General features: G+C 44.6%; 1 protein-coding gene across 8 annotated transcripts in view; it reads left to right on the top strand.

Annotated features, from left to right (window-relative positions):
• The first annotated feature begins 272 nt into the window (after positions 1 to 272).
• Positions 273 to 16,099, top strand: part of PALS2 (protein associated with LIN7 2, MAGUK p55 family member) — a 75,715-nt gene continuing 59,888 nt past the window's right edge. For 5 of the 8 annotated variants that reach the window (XM_084896342.1, XM_084896341.1, XM_084896339.1 and 2 more), the window contains exon 1: positions 273 to 515. The gene's annotated coding sequence lies outside the window, so the exon portion shown is untranslated. Of the gene's footprint in view, positions 516 to 10,417; positions 10,433 to 16,099 lie in introns of those variants that run through there. The other 3 variants (XM_084896345.1, XM_084896344.1, XM_084896340.1) reach the window with 2 other exon arrangements.

Genomic DNA, 16,099 nt, shown 5'->3' on the forward strand with positions numbered 1-16,099 from the left:
GGGTGCAGACTCCGGGGAAGGGCGGGGAGCGGCCCGGGGCGGGAGGTGTGCCCGGCCCGGAGAGGCGGGAGAGGCCGGGGGCCGCCGGGGGCGCTCGGAGCCTCCACCTGGGCCCGCGGCGGGGGCGGGGCCGGCGGCCCGGAGGCGGCGGCGCCCCCTCGCGGCCGAGCGCGCTCCCGGCGTCCAGCGCGCTCCCGGCGTCCAGCGCGCTCCCGGCGTCCGCGCACGCGCGGGGCGGCGGGGAGGAGGGAGCGCGCCCGGCGGCGGCGGGAGGAGGAGGCGGCGGCGCGGGCGGCCGAGCCGAGGCGGCGCGGGGCGAGCGGGGAGCGGGAGGGCGGCGCGGGGAGCGGAGCCGCATCCCCGTCCCCAACTCCGCGCCGGAGTTCGTGGATGGGGCTGCGCGGCGGCGCCCGCGGCTGAGGAGAGCGGCGGCGGCGGGAGCGGAGCTGCCGGAGGCGGAGGGAGAGGAGCGGCGGCGGCGGGAGCGGAGCGGCCGGAGGCGGCGGTGCCAGCCGGTGAGTGGCCGGGGTCCCGGCTCCGCGGGTAACGGTCTGGCCGCGCCGGGGCCGGGCGGGGCGCCCTGTTGCTGTCGCCGCGCGCCACGCGGACCCGGGCCGCCCCGCCCCCCGCACCTGGGCTCGGCCGCCGGGGCCGGGGAGCCGGGGGCCGGGGCTAAGGCGGGGGCCGGGGTTCGGGGTTCGGGGGGCCGGGGCGGGAGGCCGGGGGTCCAGTCCGCCCGCGCGGAGAGGACGCCTTCGCCGCGCCTCCGGCCCCCCAGCCCGGGCCCCCGCGGCCGGAGCGCGACAACGTGCCTGGCGCGTGCCGCCGCCGCCGCTCCCCCTCCGCGCCCGGGCCGGGGGCCGGGGCCGGGGCCGGGGCCGGGGCCGGGCCGGGCCGGGATGAATGGGCGCCGCGGCGGCCGTGGCCGTGGCCGTCACCTCCGGGTCCGCCCGGAGCGGGCCGGCTCTTGGCTGCGCCTGGACCCGTCCCCGGGAGGAGAGGAGAGGAGAGGGCTCCCTGCTGCTCCCGCCGCCGCTTCCCGGGCGCCAGAGCTCCCCGGGGTGCGGGCCGGAGGGTGCCGGGCCGGAGGGGAGCCGCCGGAGGGTGCCGGGCCGGAGGGTGCCGGGCCGGAGGGGTGCGGGCCGGAGGGGTGCGGGCCGGAGGGGAGCCGCCGGAGGGTGCCGGGCCGCCCGGAGCCGCTGCCCACGCGGCGCTTCCCCGTCCCGGGCACGTGGACCTGGAAGGAACCGGAGAGGCGCCCGCGCTCGCCGCCGGGCTTGGGGTGCCTCTGGCCGGGCCCGGGGGCCGGGGGGAGCCGGTGGAGGGACCGGTGGGGGAGGAGGGCTGTGATCGGCGGGGTGACGGGGTGATGGATCTGCAGAAGGACTTTGTTAGCACTTGGGTGGGAGTTGCGTCTCCATCGCACCGGCTCCCGGGATGTCAGCCCTGAAACGCGCAGCAGCTGGGGCGCCGCGGCGGCGGGCGGCGGGGCTGCAGCTGGGGGGCTCCGGACCCTCCGCGCTCCCTCCCCGCAGCCCGGCGAGGTCAGGCCGGCCGCCCTCTCCTCCTTCCTGCGGCTCTGGGGCTGGCTGGGCTGCACTTTCCGCCTCCTGAGTGAGGGCTCCTGAGGCTCGGAGCACCGGGGACCGTTAGCCTGCTCCTCGGCTGGAACATGACTTAGCAGCCGTTGCTCCCCAGGAAGCCTGTGACATGGGCGTGTGGAACCGCGTGTGTCGCGGGGGTGTCAGGCGAGGTATCAGGCTTGTGACCAACGCGGAGGGCCTTGCGGGGAACGGGTCTGACAGCGCCAGACCTCACGGAGTTATTGCTCATTTTTAGGCACCTCCTGGGCAGTGACAGGGCATCAGGCCTGGTTCTAGTCATGCCTTCTGAGGCCCTAATGCAGTCAACAGGGAACTTTTATGGGTGGTGTCATTTTGAGGTCATTTGTACCTGAAATGTGTCCTGTATTTAAATCCGTGGGTAAATATATGTTTGCAGAATGTGTGACTCTGTAAGGTCCTTGTCTGTGGAAGGCTAGGGTTACGTAACGCACAAGTGGTAATACTTTTAGTTGCTCTGTTTCGTCCTGTAGATACTGAAGAGATGGGGGGGAGGGGGTCTCCTTCTGATTGGTGCCACCTTAATTCTTTTCCCTCTAAGACTTTCAAAATGATTTTTTTTTTACATTCTAGATTAAATAAACACTGGAAAAATTAAGGTGCTTAAGCAAGTCTGATAGCTCCATGCAAGACAGAATCTTTTTTTTCTCTCTCTCTTTTCTAGGCCAACTGTTGGATTTTTAAAAATGAATCATATATTGCTTTTTTTTCCTGAGTCTCGTTTCAGGCTAAAATTATTCCTGAAGACTACACAGCAGGCTGCTGTCCCTTCCTTTCTTCCCTCTTCTTAGCTGGGGATAACCAAGAAAATCATAGTTGTGAGACCCTGTCTGTTTATGTTACCTTATTTAAAAGCCTTTTTAAAAATTGGAGTTGTTTATTTGTTGAAGGTTATTTATATACTTCGCCATTTAATAATGGATGGTTAACAGAAGACAACCCACATTTTAATTAAAGGCCCTTTCACGTTTTTTACACCCAAGCCTTGTTAAAAGTAATAGCAGATTATTGCTGGGAGTTGCAAATAATCCAGGGATAGTGCTATTCAAAGGCTATCTAATTACAAAAACACCAAGAAAATAAATATTAAAAGAGGACCCATTTGTATTTTTGACATCACTTACTTTATTATAAATTACCTACTTATAGGTGGTTTTTGGAAAGCATTGTTTTGCAAATGAGACATTAGGTATATACTACCGATGATAATTTCCTTTTCCAAGGTGATTTATTTGGTAAGTGACTACATTTGTATCAGAACTCGGCTTCAGGTGGGTGCGGTTAAGGTGCAGGAGACGTGCTGGTGTTTCTATCAGGAAGGACGAACACTGCCCATTAGGGTGAAACAAACATTGCGCTGTTGGAGAATACTCTTAAGCTATTCCTTTAAAAAATCACACCGAGAAAAATTATGCTAGTTTGGTTTTACCTGTAGCTTCTTGTCTTCCAGAAACAGTCCTCACATTTATGGATGTCCTAAGAGCAGGTTAGTGTAACAGACCCCCTCACTGATAGGTGCCAGCACTGAACTGAAGGCTTTATGTCTTTCTTGTGGGGACCAGGGTCTGCTCAGAGGTTTTTGGTCAGCCGCGCAGGAGCTGCAGCGATCTGCTCTGTCTGTTATCTGTGTGTGGCCACTGGGGGGAGACTTCACATACGATTCAGGTGCAGCACATCCCTCCCTCACATGCCCCAGCTGCTCATCACCCCGGCGGCCCCGTGCCAAAGGCTGGAGATGTGTTGAGGAGGCTGCACTCAGAATCGAGTCTGGATCAAGGTGTGTAATGACTTTTATTTCGTTAGCTCACATCTCTCACAGCACCTCCCTTTATAGATTGTGTTATTGATATCAGCCTACTTTTGGTCTGCCGTTAAGTGGGCTACCTAAGTATCTCATACAGTGAGAGAGGAGATTCATGAACACATCAGAGCTTTCAAAGATCTGACCTGACCGGCGTTTATCTCAGAAGCGGTGTAGGTGTAATTACTGGCTTAGTGCACACACTTGGTTCTCTGGAAAGGTCTGGAGAGAGCATCCGTCTTCTGTGGGGTGTCCTCTACCTAAAACTCTTTAAACCGATTGTCTCCGGTCTCAGAAGCTTTCCGAGGAGAGATTTTGAAGCATCTGGTGTATTTAATTTCACTACATAAAGGAAGTTCTTCCTTATCATAGTAACAGAGATAGGATTAAAACTTGAAACTTTGTTGACCAGTAATCAGTGGCTATTCTCGAAGTCAGAAGTCTAGCTTTCACTTTTTCTCAGCTGACAGTTTTTCACCATGGTAATATCCAGTTCAGTAATAGTGAACTCGGTTAGCAAAGGACACTATGTTTCCTGGAGCCTGGAGCTTAACTTTTAATGTTCTTCCTCTACCTTCGTACAGTCTTGTTCATAGTAGATTCACTCGTAACATAATAAACCAGATAGAATTTAAAGTAGTTTCTATCATCCTGTTATCCTAGATTCTTCTTGTTTCCTTTCAGATGGCTTTGATTTTGTTCTAAGGTTAAAAAAAAAAAATTCAAAGTGTATGAGAAGAGCGATTTTCTGCATTAGAAACACTTATTCCTGGCTAATCTCAGGATTGTGTCAAATAATTGGGGATGATAATTTCTAAAGACCCGGGTGTTAAAGTTATCACTGATGTGAGGCAAAATGAAAATTAAAGATAATATAGTGAGCTTTTCATAAAGCTCAAGTTATTTTCAAGTCCTTTCCACTGCGTGCTCGTTTCTTACTTCCTCACCTCACACCTTTTCCTCTCAGGTCGGTTCCTCCTCCGCCAGTTCTTTCTCACTCCTGTGTTCACGGTGTTCCATCGACACTGCCCTCTGGGATGTCCCTCAGCAATGTCCTGGCGTGTTTCTGACTTTGAACTGTTCCTTCTGCCTGCAGTCCTCTTCCTAAAGCAGTACACGGCTGGCTTCTTCCCATCATTTCCTGTTTCCACTCAAATATTACCTCTTCAGACAAGCAGTGTCATCTAACCACCCTTTCAAAATGACACTGTCCTCATCCCCCACCACCCCTGTATAAATGCTTTTCTGCAGCACAACTGGAATTCATTTTATTATCGTATGTTTTCTCTAGAATGTAAGCCCCATGAGAAAAGAGTGGTTTTATCCCTTCTGTTTAACGCCATAATAATTCAAGGACTTAGATCTGTTCCCGGTACACAGCTACCATTCAATAAACTTTCCCTTTTAAACAACAGCAGCAAAAAAAGTGTGAGGTTGTGTTCTTCCTGAGGTTTTGGTGTTAAATGTCCCTTTTTGGGATGAGTAGGTGGTAGTGGTGTTAAGTAGGCTAATTTTGGCTTTAAGTAATAGGAATCCACCTGACTGGGATAAGCAGGGGGAGACATTTTTGGTAAAGATGGGGTGGTGTCTAATGGAATCCAGCGGTTGTGACCGGGGACTCCGGGACAGCACCATACACTTGCTCTCTGTTCCTCACTGCTTTTCCTTCCCAGTCCTCTTAATGGAAAATACGCCACCAGCAGCTACTGAGTTTTCCCTGTGCCCACCCGGACGCCTGGAAACATTCCTCCACACCTCTCCCTGCCCTCTGCCGAAACTGTGCTGTGTTATTAGAACTCGGTTGTACTTGCTATAACCATGTGAACTGGGATTGGAGAGGCAACCCAGTCCCAGGGATAATTAACATTCACACTTTGACCACCCCCCAAAAAGCAAGTTCCCCTTCTCTTAAATTTTGCTGGCATATGAGGTTGGAAGATCTGAAAAGCATGCTCCTGGTGATACTCAAAAGAAATGTTATTTCTTTTCGGAAGGAAAGTACAGTTTGGTTGAGGACAGTAAAACATACATAAAGGAAAGAAACAGTCGATGAAAAATAGCATGGCAATAATGCAAGAACTGAGAAAAATATTTGCAACTTGTAATACAGACAAAAGGCTGAGAGTACCTATATACTGATTTAAAAAGAAAGATCAACCATAAAGTGGGAAAAGATCGTGAACAAATAATTCACAGAGAAGGAAATCCAGATGGTTCTTAAGCATATATAAAGCTATTCAACCTCACACAGATATATAAAAATACCATAAATTAAAACAGATACTATTTTCACCTATTAGATTGACAGATCAAAAAATTTGATAATGAAAAAAAATGTTTTGATAGTGCATGTGAAGAGAATATAGACTAACAGGAGCTGTCTCACATTATGGTGGAAATACACATCAGCGATGGGACTTTCTGAAGAGTGCCAAGGTAAACAGAAATACCCGGGACTGTGCACAATTGGTGTAGGTCCTTGTGGGACAGGAAAGAACTCAAGCACCACTTATGTTTTTGAACACTAACTTGTGTTCCTTTCATCTTGGCTTTAGTTTTAAGCTCAGGTGAGGGTGAAGGCAGCAAGTCATGTGTCTGTGCTGCTGCATCATCATCATCATCTCCTCCTGTTGGTATTTAGCTCCCCTTTCCAGATCACCTGTTTCCCGCCCTAGTACCAGGGAATTTGTGTCTGTGTTCCTCCTGAGATTTCCATATACTTTGTATCTTTCAGCACCTCCACTTTGTTAGCTACTTAGTAGCCCTTAAGTAAAGATTGAAGTGAAGGCGCTTAGCTTATTAGCCTTTTATAGAGCCACTTCATAATTGTATGCTTTGGGAAATCTGTAAAAAATGATTCAGAATTTAACTTGTAAATGTACTTAGGATTTCATTACAATAAATGGTCAGTAGAGCAGTTTTATAAGTTATTACATAGTATGTTAATGGAACTTCACTTTTTATATGGTTCCTTTGTTTATAAAATATTGTTAGCTCTTAGTTGGGTTGGATAAAATGTTGTGAAAAGGTGGGGAGGACAGCTGAAGATGAATGGAACTTTTCTAGAAGAAAACTGTTGGCAAGTGTGAGGAAAAGGACCCTGAGCAGATCAACGGCCATAAGCTCAGGAGAGGAAACGGGAAGGGTTTAGTGTAGGGACAGCCTGTAGTGGGGCCCAGAGAGGCTGCATCTTGGGAGGAGTTTTAACCCAGGAACGTGCTAAGCTGATTCGTTTGAAGACATACTCTGAAGATGCAGCATATACTTTGTGATATTTTTGTTCTGTAGGTCATTTTTACCAGGAACTGACTCTGGTACGGGGATTCTCCACTGAAGGGGGCATCAAAATCTTTTAGAGCTGATGTTCTGATTTAGTAGGTCTGATATGGGGCCAGAGCATGTGTATATTTTTAAAGTCCCCAAGAGCCAATATTTTGTAAAATAATGAGTCCCATAAATATTCTGTTTTGTAGCCAAATCATTCAGCATAGCTTTTAGGGTTCTGCGCCATTTAGATAACTGGAACCCTAGAACTTGGTTTGTCTCACCAGGTCTCTACTTCGGCCAGGTTGGCACCTGTACAAACAGCTAGTCGATTTCCATTGCTTTGCCCAATTTCATACTCTGCCTCCCTGTTTCTTCTCTACTAAGTGTTCAGGCTTGCCTCCGCCCAAAAGCTGTCATGCTGGGCTCATCCACAGTTCACCTCTTCGATACAGGACAAATTAGAACAACACATAACTGCAAGTACAGTACATCATATAAATGACTGGTTTGTGTGTTTTCACTCATACGAACGTTGCACATAGGTGCCTGGTTTTACTGTTGCAAGTCCTTTTTCCTCTGGATGCCAAGGGTTTGGGGCTTAGTCATAGTTGTTACTACCAAACTCAGTATATATACCTCATCTCTAAAACCGGGAGGTAATGTCTGCTTTATGGGGATGGTTTACAGTTTTAATTGCACAGCATAGGCGAAGTGTCCAGCGGGGAGTTTGGCACCCTTGGCGTTTTCAGTAGGAGTCAGTATCCTTTCCTTCTCTTACTGTCCGGTGCAGTGTGTGTACAGCGGATACTATTTGTTGAGTAAACATGTTTTCGTTTGCTCAGTTCATAACCTTTACTTTTTTCTGTCCAATATGAGAGCTGTTTTATTTAATAAATATTTTTAGAAGACCTTTGCTTTTATAGTAGTCCAGTAAATTATATGCTGTTGAATAAGATTGTCTTATTTTTACATGACATTTCAGTTTGTTTAAAAAGCAAATATCTGATGGATATTTGACCTCAAACATTTCTCCCAACATAATCTAAAGATTTTTTAAAAATTCACACAGTCCCAATTTTTCCTCCTGCTCCCCTTCACTTTTGTAAGTGGTGTTTGAAAATGTAGCATTTTATTTTGAGTAAAGAAAACTACTAAACTTACTGCCCTGCCCGTGTGGCTCAGTTGGAGTGTCGTCCTGTACACCAAAAGGAGGCCGGTTGGATTCCTGGTCAGGGTACATACCTAGGTTGCGGGTTCGATTCTAGGTTGGGGCATGTGCGGGAGGTAGTTGATCAATGCTTCTCTTACACGTAGGTGTTTCTCTTAAAAAATTATTTTTTAAAGAAAATAAAATGACCATACTTTCAATATGTTTATAATGGTCCATTATCACATGTTGTGATAGGAATTCTTTACTGTTTTGAATGAATATGGCTGTCTTTAAGTGGATTTGTCCTTTTATTTTACCTACAATATGCATGTTGGTATATCTACAGGGTAGAGGCAGAAGTAGGCTTACAGTTATGAATATGCAAAGCATAGTTTGTTCTTGTATTATAATTTATTGTTGTAATATTTTCTATAGAAACAACTATAAGCTTACTTTTTCCTCACCCTGTTGTAATATTTTCTATAGAAACAACTATAAGCTTACTTTTTCCTCACCCAAATGATTTTATTTCTGTAATACTAAATTTTTTTATAAAAAATTTAGTATTACAGAAATAAAATCATTTGCCTTTATTGTTGTTAATCCTCACCTGAGGATATTTTCCCATTGATTTATTTATTTATTTATTTTTTTATTTTTAGGGAGAGTGGAAGAGAGGGAGAGACAGAGAGAAACATACAGTCAGTGAGAGAGAAACACATGTATTGGTTGCCTCCTGCACAAGCCCCAACCAGGGCCCTGATGGGGGAGGATACAACCAAGGTATGTGCCCTTCACCAGAAATGAACCCAGGACCCTTTGGTCCACAGCCCGGCACTCTGTCCGCTGAGCCAAACCAAACCGGCCAGGGATCATTTGCCTTTCTATTCATCTGTTAGATAACCTTCTATCTGGGACTTTGGTATAAGAAACTTGGGTAACTGAGTTAAATTTAACTAATTGAAGTTGCTTATTTTAGAAATTAAACAATGGTCATGCACATTTTTATATAAGTTGATTCAGATGTTTTCCATTTTCTTCTTAAAACTAGTAATCTTTTAGAATGGGGGATAACTGAAACCAATTTAAAGCACGTTTTTAAAGAAGGTTAGAACAGCATGTGAGGCAAATAGGCAAAGTTGTCACAGTATGGCATGCCATCCTTAGCATTAGGTCCTCGAAAACCCCAAGGTAGAGAAATTTTCCCTGAAGGAATGTAGGATGCTATGGGGAAAAGGAGCCTGAGGTTGTGAATGAACCTTTAAAAAACCTGATAAACTTTTACTGTTCACCCAGTTAATACAGTAAGTAAAATATATCAGACAGATAATGACATTTAATGCAGTTCAATTTGGAAATACCAGGTACTTTACAGTTAGTTTTCATTTACCACTGCTTTCAGGATTTCCAGCTGGGGGTGGGAGGGGGCGCTCATACATCCTAAGAAGCACCTATTAGGAGGGTCTTATTCAGAGCCTTTCTTTTTTTCACTTAGAAGTTACTGACTCACCTTATGGTTCCAGCGGTGGTTCTAGAGATAGCATAACTTGGATGTTTGAGAGTTAAAAAAAAAAAAAAAAAAAAATCCTTTTAGTAACCTTTATTTAACTCAGCTTGCTACAGCCAAGTGGGTATTTATAGCTCTTTCCACTCATGATAATTTCAGCAGTACTCCTCCGAACATAACATAATGTCACACTGACTTGGCTCTGTCTTTCTCATTCTCATCTCCTTCCTCTTCTTCCCAACAGACTATTCCAGGTTGAAGGATGGAGATTTGTCTGTCTCTGCTTCTAAGAGTGCACTGCAAATGTCTTCACCTCCCTCTGCTATCTCTTTATTTTCCTTTTCTTTTATCTTTGGTACCCTCTTTCCCAAGATATCTCCGTAAAGAGCAACTTAGAATTTGTAGAAATTTTCACCAAAAGTAAATCTGTGTATATAGCAGAAATTCACGTAGTAAAAGGGTTACTTTGTATAGTGTATTTGAGGAAGGAAACTGTCTTTGTATCCCCTAAGCCAAGTATTGCCCATGATCATGGGCAATGCTTAATACTTATCCTATATAATAAAAGGCTAATATGTAAATAGACTGAACAGCAGAACACTGGAACAACCAAACAACCAATCGCTATGACATGTGCTGACCACCAGGGGGTGTGAGTGGGATATGGAAGGTGTTGGCCATGGTGGGATGGTGGAGCAGGGATGCCAGACCAAGGCGGAGGCTCAGTTCGCTTTCACCGGGGTGAGCCTCTGGTGGTTACTGAAAATGCTTTGCTCCTGTGCGTCGTGGTTTGGCCTGGCACTCACACCTGCTGCTTCTCCACCTCCCCCTGCTCCTGAGGGGTGATCAGGGCAGCAGCTGCCTCTCACACCCCCATGTGGGAGATTCGGCAGCGGGAGTGGGGCTTCTGGCAGACGGGACCAGGGGCCCTGGCAAGAGGAGCCGGATGGGGGTACGGAGGATGGGCCGAGACCCGCCCCTGTGCCTGCCGCAGCCTTGCAGCCCACAGTTCCTTTCAAAGTGCACAAATTTGTGCACTGGGCCCCTGGTTATTGGATAAATTGAGAAGAAACAGAGATTAGCATGTAAGTAGTATTTTATCACAGGCAGCATACTATTAAGTTGTGAAAGAGTGTAGGAAAAAAATTCTCATTGTGGAGAAAGGACGTGCTGCTCATTTGAATAAATTTTGAGATCCCTTTTAGCTCTAAAACTTTGCCTCTTAAAAAAGCAAGAAATGGGCTATAATTTGATTAGGCATTAAATAGCCAAGAAGAAGAGAAAAAAGAATAGTGCTTGAAGTAACATGAGTGAAGACATTTTAAACGGGAGGAGATATGTGGTTGTGCATATAGGAAGTAGATCAATTTGGCTAAAACAGTTTATGTTAGAGAATAAGAGGAATTAGGTTGACTAGATAGAAAGTTAGATTTTTATGAGAAATTTAAACATTCCCAACTGACAGAAAACCTTAAGTTTTTCTAATGCACTGTTGTGGTTAAAACTATATTTTAACATGATCTTTGTACTAGCATGATAATCTTATGTTGAGTGGACCACAGTGAAAGAGACAATAAGTGTGCAAAACTTTGCAGTGGTAATTTAAAGGTGAGGTGGTGAGGACTTGAAAGCCTGCGGGGGCGGAGGGAAGGGGAGGGGAAGAAGAAGGGAGGGAAAGTGTGAGTTCACCGTGGCCAGGCAATGGCATGTAGAGCTATTTTGAAGTTTCTAAGGGATTCCTAGGTAAAGGACAGTCCACAGATTTTGAGGGCTTGGGAACAAAATAAGCCCTGATCGTGCTGTAAAGGTTCATTTAGATTCTTAGTTTTTAAAATAAGTTGTTATATTACCTAGATTTAAGCAGGTGTTCCCAATTGTATTATTATTAAAAAATAATAATGTCCTTTTAAGACCATTTACCTGGGTATTAATTAATTCATTTCATTTATCCTGCATGATAATACTGTCAACTTTCAATCTACAGTAATGATGATAGAAAATCTGTGTGGGTGTTGTAGTGGGGAGAGGCAGAGGAACTGTATAAAGTAGGAAAAGGGGTAACTTAGAAAATCAAGATACTGATCGTGGTAAGGAAGATCAGAATATTAAACAAGGAATAACAATTTTTATAAGAATTAACAATTTTTATAATGTCTGAATGCATGATATATACTTAAAACAATATTAGAAGTTGTAGGGAAATATGAATAGTGTGTGATTTCATTTTTATTATCACAAAACACATACAAAGTTTTAACTTCACCAAAGAACTGTATAGTATATACCTCTTGCAACATGATCACACTTTTTTCTAGAAAGCTAATTTATTATGAGACATTTACTAGATGAGCAAAAACAGCAGAATGATTTTGATACTAGAAATATCAAACTATATTAGCTTGGTGCATCTAATTGCATTAACTATACCCCTGATTTTTAAGGGGGCAGTTTTGCCTCCCATGGGACATTTGGTAACACCTGAAGACATTTTTCTATTGTCACAATTGGGATGGGGATGAGGGTGCTTACTAGCATCTAGGAGGTAGAGGTCGGATGCTATTAAAACAGTTCATTGGATGGTTCTCCATTATATGTCATAGTGCCAAGACTGAGAACCCTGGGATACCGAGCAGACGAGTTCTCCCTGGGAGATTGAGAGGTCTGGGTCAGTTTATTATGTACTCCGTTTTCTAGGCTCGATCAGATACTGTCCGTCTGTTAGCACTCTGTTCCAGCAGCTCACAGTGAACTTGATTGTTACTGTTTTGTTTGTTTTTATTATTGTGTTTTTATCCTAGGATATATCTTAACACGTTGATTAGACAAATATTTCCACATACGTTTAACTATCTCCTCTTAGGCTGGCCTTTTCTCTGCTAGGTTTATTTGTCTTGTGTTTCCTTTGACAGTTTAGTTCTTAAGGAATCACCCTATTTCCAAATTCTGAAGGCCTCTTGGCATGATTTCTTTTGCTTGAGGGCTTTTCATGTGCTCAAGGTGCTTCCTGGGTTGAGCTAGTTCTTGAGTCCAGGATTTTTTTTCTGGGAGTGTTGGTTCTAGCTGTTTTATGCAAGAATTTTTTCTGACAGTATTTGAACCTGTTCTAATTTTTTCTATATGCAAGAAACTTAAATAAAATGCTTCACTTAAAGAAAAGAGCATTTGGTAGTGTTTTTTTTTTAGAATTGAATATATTCCAGCTTATTGATAAAAGTCTCCTACATATAACAACTACATACAAAATGGTTTATCATGGTTTCATAATAAGTAAAAAGAACATTGAAATTCTAGAATGAAACAAAGAATGGAAGGATTTTTGTTTAGTTTTATTGTTGTGTCGAACAGAACAAAATAAGTCATTGGAATATAAAGATAACAATTGAATGGATATATTACTAATGGAGAAAGGGCGATGTTTTCAAAGAACCACTTCATTTTTTCCTTGACCTAACTCAGTTTGTTGTCGCTCTAAACACATTGGCCATTTAGTAAAACGTAAGTGCAATAAGCCTGTGTATGCTAGCAATCCTAAAAGCCATAAAGGAGCAGGGATGGAAACTGAAGTGTGAGGGAGCTACTCCGTAGCAGTCAGATGGGGGGTCCAAACTGCATGCATGCCTGGGTGTGTGTGAGTGTGGATGTGTTCCAAATTTTCTTTATTGTCAATAGTTCCCGTCTCCTTCTAGTACACATCAATTGTGTCTTAATCTTTGATTGTCATCAGTGGAAATATTTCATTGATTGGCCTTCCGTGGATCTAAAGGTGATCTATCTCATTGATAGATCAATTGTTGTTTTTTCTTCTTACAGATTAGTTTCAGGTGTACCGCTCTCTAATCCCTGTCCCCTCTGGCGACCATTAGTCTGTTCTGTGTAGATAGATCAGTTGTTGAAAGTAGGATTCATTAGTTTTACCAAGTGATATATATTTGAACCGCACCCCAGAGCTGTCCTCCCACAACTTCAAGTGTGTATGCTTATTGTTTTTTTACAATTTGTCTTCATTGTTGAAAGTATTATGGATGTCCTCATTCCCACTTTTAATTCCTCCTCCCCCCACCACCCACACCAGGCCTTCACCACACTGTCTCTGTCCATCCGTTCCACATACATGCATATACATTCTTCGGTGAATCTTGAGTCCTTCCTTGAGCTCTGCCAGCCATGGAGAGCGTGGTGTGGTAGCTGCTGCCTCCCCAAAGAGATGTCAGGTCCTCATTGCATGAGCACACAGCCAGCATCAGTAAGCCCGCTTTAATTCTGGAGACACATTACCTAGAAATATCCAAGTGCTTGAGGATGCTCTTCTGAGCCTAGGAATTCCTCAGTAGTCAGTGCATGGCTTCTGTCCTTGATGCTCTGAGGGAAGGATTTATGTTGATTAATGAGCAGGGTAGCTCTCTCTCCCTTTACTTTTTATTTTATTGGTTTTAGAGAGAAAGGAAAGAGGGGAGAAAAACATTGATTTGTTGTTCCAGCTATGCATTCATTGGTTGACTCTTGTATGTACCCTGACTGGGAGTCAAACCCACAACCTTGGCACTTAGGGACGACACTCTAACCAACTGAGGGAGATGGCTGGCGATATTATGAATTCTAGGTATTTGTAAGTGCATATATAGAAAAAAAATAAACCAAAAATCTACTTTTGAGATACTAAAAAAGATTTAAATTTGAATATTTAGTGGCATCTGGATCATTATTCTGTAGTTAGGATTTGTTTATTAGTTTGTGTAAAAGCACTTTTAGATAATTCTGCTGATTCAGTTACACTTTACATACTTTCTTATAATAAAATAATGAGGCTTTGATCGACTTTGTTAGTGGTTAGGTTAATACAAATTTATTCAAAGCAGGGCTACTTCACTATGAGAGCACATTTGGAACAACACAATTTATTTGAGCTGTTTAAAAAATAATATGTCTAACTTTTCTCTGGCTGAGTTCTGCACTTTAACCAGAATACTTAGGATGTATTCTGGAGCAGGGCTGGGGTGGAGAAAGATTGGAGATTAGTACAATAGACCAATTAAGAGGCTTTTAAAATAGTTCAGAGCAAGATAAAAACTAAACCAAAAGTAGGAGAGTGGAAATTGTGTAGAGGATGAATTTGAGATGAATGAAACATTCCAGAGGAAGGGAAGATTTGGGGAAGGAGTAGATGTCTGGAGGGTACGGAGAAGAGAAAATTCTGTGACTCTGAGATTTTAAGCTTTGGAGAATGGATGGGAGGTGATGTCATAATGATGAGAGCTAGAATCTACAGGAGGAGGAGTGTTAGGGTGAGGAGTTCTGAAAACCATGAAGGCTCTGTGACTGCCAGGGCACGTGTGTTAAGAAGGTATCTGAGAAAGGTGAGACCTGTAACTCACAGTTGTAGATCATACTCAGGGAAACTAGCTGAAGGCCTAGAAGTGAGTGAGATCACTCAAGTGAAGAATGAGAACCGGAGGGGCACTACCAGTGGTGAAGGTCTGTCCTCAGCAGAACGTGTGATGAGGCGATTCCTAAACTTACTGTAGGAAGTCCAAGGTGACAGTAGAGGCTGAGACGGGGAAGGTGGAGAACCAAAGTGTGCTGGAGAAAAGGAGAGAGGAGGCTGCGACTTAAGGGGGAAGTGGGGTTCAAAACAGGGCTTTTAAGAAATTGTTCCTGAAGGATGAAGATGTTAGCACATTTATAAATGCAGGAGCATTAAATAAAAATACTGAAGTTACAGTAGCAGGGTAACCCTTGGGTCATGGTCCCACAGTGGGTTGGTGGGGCTTGATTCTTGCATAGGCAGCAGCCTCGTGCGAGAGAAGGGGGTATATTTTCTTCTGAGATTTGAGAAGACGGTAAGGAAGTGCTGATACGTTTGATTCTACAAGTGGCTGGGAATCGCTAACCAATAAATGATAGCCTCTTTTTTCCTTTTCCTTCTGTCAAAATCATCTGATGACAATTTAGTTAGTGTAATAGATGTTTTAAATAGGGGGATGTGAGAGAAACCCTAGAAATGGTAAATAATAGAATTGTGCAGCAATATTTGGGACCTTGATTTTTGGAGATCCAGGGAAATTTGAGCATATTAAATCTGGGATAAGCAGATTTAATATGCTCAAATTAAAAAAGAAGAAGAAGAAGAAGGGCGCTGAGTTGGAGGAATGAGCGGGGAGAGGGTATGAAGACCAGATGGATTCCCCAGCCATTTTGTCCTGCTCGGCCTATACTGAAATGAGTGCAGGCACCTGACAGCCAGGCCACAGGGGACTCTCACTGAGTCTAAATGTAAACTACACCATTAATGCCATGTAATCAGACCTATCAAAGCATATAAAGCAAGCTCTGTTAAAGCAGGAAACTATCATTATAGAAAATGACTGGTACAGCCAAAACCTGTTTGGCTCAGTGGATAGAGCGTCGGTGTGTGGACTGAAGGGTCCCGGGTTCGATTCCGGTCAGGGGCATGTACATTGGTTGCGGGCACATCCCCAGTACGGGGTGTGCTGGAGGCAGCTGGTCGATGTTTCTCTCTCATCCATGTTTCTAGCTCTCTATCCCTCTTCCTTCCTCTCTGAGGAAAATCAATAAAATATATTTAACAACAAAACAAAACAAAAAAATAACTGGTACAACATTCGAAACAATATCTTTATGTAACCTTTTGAAGATTTATGAAAAAACGACACTGATTACCATATTGTTAGTTCATTTTGTTACCCATGTTCTCAAAATACCTATCCACTCAATCCTTATTTGCTAGACGTGAG

The sequence above is a fragment of the Pipistrellus hanaki genome, assembly GCF_964339955.1.
Source record: "Pipistrellus hanaki genome assembly, chromosome: 10".
NCBI classification, from domain to species: Eukaryota; Metazoa; Chordata; class Mammalia; order Chiroptera; family Vespertilionidae; genus Pipistrellus; species Pipistrellus hanaki.